The sequence below is a fragment of the Bubalus kerabau genome, chromosome 20, assembly GCF_029407905.1.
Source record: "Bubalus kerabau isolate K-KA32 ecotype Philippines breed swamp buffalo chromosome 20, PCC_UOA_SB_1v2, whole genome shotgun sequence".
NCBI lineage: Eukaryota > Metazoa > Chordata > Mammalia > Artiodactyla > Bovidae > Bubalus > Bubalus kerabau.
The window spans coordinates 3,895,299-3,900,735 of record NC_073643.1 but is presented as its reverse complement, the minus strand read 5'-3'; positions in this window follow the sequence as shown (position 1 = coordinate 3,900,735).

Below are 5,437 nucleotides of genomic sequence, written 5' to 3'. Positions count from 1 at the left end.
ATTTATTACCTATGTTAGTAGGTATATTTATTATATACCCATGTTAGTAGGGTATATTTATTATAATTAATGTACCTACTTTGATATATTATTATGAACTCAAGTCCATATATAGCTACAGTTTCCTCAGTTTTCCCCTAATGTCCTTTTCCTGTTCTAGAAGCCAGTGCGAGTCATCACTTGTACTGCTAGCCTCTTTTGTCTCCTGATGGTTCTCTTGACTGTGGCACTTTCTCAGACGTTCTTGTTTTTGATGGCCTTGGCAGAACGCTGGTCAGGTATTTGAGCAATATCCCTCAGTTAGGATTTGTCTGATGTATTTCTTAAGGTTAGACTAATAGAATATCTTTTCCGGCTGTTTTATTTTTTCATCTTTCTGGCTTGATCTATTCCTTTTACTTATTTTTTAAATTAATTTATTTGTTATTGAAGGATAATTGCTTTACAGAATTTTGCCGTTTGATCTATTCCTTTTAATTGGTCTCAAAAATATGGTTTGTCTTTGAAAAGAAAACAAGGCAGTTAGGAGAATAATATTCTGAGTTTTTTTTAATCTGGAAACTGACTTGGAAGACCTGAAACTGTGGACTAAATGTTGGAACCACTGAGTTCAAAACATGCTGGATTCTTGGATATAAATGTCTGTTGAATATAAATGTCTACACACTAATACATGAAGTCGCACGATTTTCTAAATGTTAAATCCCTTAGCCTTGTATCTAGGGTTTAAAAGCCCTGATGATTCAATTAAATCACCTGCTTGGAGCATAACTGTATTGTGTATGTTTTCAACCTCACCGAATAACCATCCTTAAAATCTGTCATTTTTCCTCCAGTGGGAGAATCTTGGCTTCCCATTTGTGTAAGTAAATTTCATGACAGTGTCTCCAGGAACATTCACAGAGTGAACAGGGCTGGTTTGCTCTGGCAGATGAGCAGCTTCTCCACTCAGTGCTGCTTCAATGTGTTGTTTGTATTTCTCTCCTTACAGTTTCCTTTCCCATACGGAGGGAACATATTTTCACGAAAACAGAAATATGTTCATATCAATATTTGGTTAAGATTTTTGTCACAGTGTTCTCCCCTGGCATCTACTTAGCTGCTATTCAGCAACAGATTTTCCATATTTACAGTGTCAACAAATGCTTAGGGAATTTTTATTTATTTATTTTTAGCCTTTAACAAAATGATTTATTAAATTAAGCTGTCAGTAGGGAATACTGCAGAATGCTCTTCCTCATCTCTCTTTCCCTCTTCTCTCCTCAGCACACACACATTATTTAATAAATAAAATCTGAAAATGAAAAAAAAAAAAAAAAAGCCAATACCAGCATATTTATATTGATTTTCAAATCACAGCCCAGGGATTTCCCTGGTGGTTAAGAATTCAACTTTCAGGGCTTCTCTGGTGGTCTAGTGGTTAAGAACCACCTGCCAATGCAGGGGACACGGGTTCAATTCTTGGTCTGGGAAGATCCCGCATGCCACAAAGCATGCAGTGTACCACCGCTACTGAGGCTGCACTCTAGAGCCCACACGCTGCAACTGCTGAAGCCCACGTGCCTAGAGCCCCTGCTCTGCAACAAGAGAAGCCACTGCAGTGAGACGCCGGAGCACTGCAGCTACAGAGGAGCCCCACAGCTACCAAGGAGCCCCCGCTCCCCACAGCTAGAGAGGACCTCCCGCTCCCCATGCACAGCAACAAAGGCCCAGTGCACCCAAAAACAAACAAATAAATAAATATCAAAAAGAAAAAAAAAGAATTCACCCTCCAATGCAGGGGATGTGGATTCTATCCCAATCAGAGAACTAAGCCCATGTACCTCAACTAGCCCACCTGCACACTTCACAACGATCCCATGTGCCACAACTAAGACCCAACGCAGCCAAACACGAAAAATAAATAAATAGGTAAGTAAATATTTTAAAAACCGCAGCCCAGGTATGAGATTGGTGAGGAAATCTTATTGGCCAAGAGATTTGCAAATTGCATTACCAAGTTGGTTGCATTGCCACCAACTTTCATCCCGTGCTAACTTCCTTGCTCACTCTGGGATGCATTTTCTGTATTTGAATTTAGGAGGTTAGATTAGACAAATCTTGATCACTCTCCCAACACTAAAACCACATGACAATGGATTATTTTATTTATAAACTTGCCAGAGAAGCAGCAGTGTGCTAGTAAAGCATGAGGAGATGCCCTGGTTTATAACATTTGCCAGTTTTGATATACATATATGATACAGATAGACACATCCTTTCTGATTCAACTAACATGATTCCAAGAGTGAAAACATTGTGAACATTCTAGAGAACCCCTTTCTTTCTATTCCTCAGTTCAGTTCAGTTCAGTCACTCAGTCATGTCCAACTCTGTGCAACCCCATGGACTGCAGCACACCAGGCCTCCCTGTCCATCACCAACTCCCAGAGTTTACTCAAACTCATGTCCATTGAGTCAGTGATGCCATCCAGCCATCTCATCCTCTGTCATCCCCTTCTCCCATCTTCAATCTTTCCCAGCCTCAGGGTCTTTTCAAATGAGCCAGTTCTTCACATCAGGTGGCCAAAGTATTGGAGTTTCAGCTTCAACATCAGTCCTTCCAATGAATATTCAGGACTGATTTCCTTTAGAATGGACTGGTTGGATCTCCTTACTGTCCAAGGGATTCTCAAGAGTCCTCTCCGACACCACAGTTCAAAAGCATCGATTCTTTGGTGCTCAGCTTTCTTTATGGTCCAACTGTCACATCCATACATGACCACTGGAAAAAACATAGCCTTGACTAGACAGACCTTTGTTGACAAATAATGTCTTTTGCTTTCTAATATGCTATCTAGGTTGGTCATAACTTTCCTTCCAAGGAGTAAGCATCTTTTAATTTCACGGCTGCAGTCACCATCTGCAGTGATTTTGCAGACCAAAAAATTAAATTCTGCCACTGTTTCCACTGTTTCCCCATCTATTTGCTATGATGTGATGGGACCAGATGCCATGATCTTAGTTTTCTGAATGTTGAGCTTTAAGCCAACTTTTTCACTCTCCTCTTTCACTTTCATCAAGAGGCTTTTCAGCTCTTCTTCACTTTCTGCCATAAGGGTGGTGTCATCTGCATATCTGAGGTTATTGATATTTCTCCCGGCAATCTTGATTCCAGCTTGTGCTTCCTCCAGCCCAGCATTTCTCATAATGTACTCTGCATATAAGTTAAATAAGCAGGGTGACAATACACAGCCTTGACATACTCCTTTTCCTATTTGGAACCAGTCTGCTGTTACATCTCTGGTTTTAACTGTTGCCTCCTGACCTGCATACAGATTTCTCAAGACACAGATCAGGTGATCTGGTATTCCCATCTCTTGAAGAATTTTTCACAGTTTGTGGTGATTCACACAGTCAAAGGTCTAGTGGTCTGGTATACCCCACGTCCAAGGAGCGGTGGCTGCGCGGGCACAAGAGGGCCGAGAGGAGCTACTCCATGTTCAAGGTCAGGAGGGGCGGTGGTGAGGAGATACCCCTCGTCTAAGGTAAGGAGCAGCGGCTGTGCTTTGCTGGAGCAGCCATGAAGAAATACCCCACGTCCAAGGTAAGAGAAACCCAAGTAAGACAGTAGGTGTTGCAAGAGGGTATCAGAGGACAAACACACTGAAACCACAATCACAGAAAACTAGTCAATCTAATCACATGGACCACAGCCTTGTCTAACTCAGTGAAACTAAGCCATGCTGTGGGGGGCCACCCAAGACGGGCGGGTCATGGTGGAGAGGTCTGACAGAATGTGGTCCACTGGAGAAGGGAATGTCAAACCACTTCCGTTTTCTTGTCTTGAGAACCCCATGAACAGTATGAAAAGGCAAAATGATAGGATACTGAAAGAGGAACTCCCCAGGTCAGTAGGTGCCCAATATGCTACTGGAGATCAATGGAGAAATAACTCCAGAAAGAATGAAGGGATGGAGCCAAAGCAAAAACAATACCCAGTTGTGGATGTGACTGGTGATAAAAGCAAGGTCCAATGCTGTAAAGAGCAATATTGCATAGGAACCTGGAATGTCAGGTCCATGAATCAAGGCAAATTGGAAGTGGTCAAACAGGAGATGGCAAGAGTGAACGTCGACATTCTAAGAATCAGCAAACTAAAATGGACTGGAATGAGTGAATTTAACTCAGATGACCATTATATCTACTACTATGGGCAGGAATCCCTTAGAAGAAATGGAGTAGCCATCATGGTCAACAAAAGAGTCTGAAATGCAGTACTTGGATGCAATCTCAAAAATGAAGAATGATCTCTGTTCATTTCCAAGGCAAACCATTTAATATCACAGTAATCCAAGTCTATGCCCCAACCAGTAATGCTGAAGAAGCTGAACAGTTCTATGAAGACCAGCAAGACCTTTTAGAACTAACACCCAAAAAAGATGTCCTTTTCATTATAGGGGACTGGAATGCAAAAGTAGGAAGTCAAGAAACACCTGGAGTAACAGGCAAATTTGGCCTTGGAATACGGAATGAAGAAGGGCAAGGGCTAATACAGTTTTAACAAGAGAGCGCACTGGTCATAGCAAACACCCTCTTCCAACAACACAAGAGAAGACTCTATACATGGACATTACCAGATGGTCAACACCGAAATCAGATTGATTATATTCTTTGCAGCCAAAGATGGAGAAGCTCTATACAGTCAGCAAAAACAAGACCAGGAGCTGACTGTGGCTCACATCATGAATTCCCTATTGCCAAATTCAGACTTAAATTGAAGATAGTAGGGAAAACCACTAGACCATTCAGGTATGACCTAAATCAAATCCTTTATGATTATACAGTGGAAGTGAGAAATAGATTTAAGGGATTAGATCTGATGGATAGAATGCCTGAAGAACTATGGACTGAGGTTTGTGACATTGTACAGGAGACAGGGATCAAGACCATCCCCATGGAAAAGAAATGCAAAAAGGCAAAATGGCTGTCTGGGGAGGCCTTAAAATAGCTGTGAAAAGAAGAGAAGTGAAAAGCAAAGGAGAAAAGGAAAGATATAAGCATCTGAATGCAGAGTTCTAAAGAATAGCAAGGAGAGATAAGAAAGCCTTCCTCAGCGATCAATGCAAAGAAATAGAGGAAAACAACAGAATGGGAAAGACTAGAGATTTCTTCAAGAAAATTAGAGATACCAAGGGAACATTTCATGCAAAGATGGGCTCGATAAAGGACAGAAATGGTATGGACCTAACAGAAGCAGAAGATATTAAAAAGAGGTGGCAAGAATACACAGAAGAACCGGACAAAAAAGATCTTCATGACCAAGATAATCACGATGGTGTGATCACTCACCTAGAGCCAGACATCCTGGAATGTGAAATCAAGTAGGCCTTAGAAAGCATCACTACGAACAAAGCTAGTGGAGGTGATGGAATTCCAGTTGAGCTATTCCAAATCC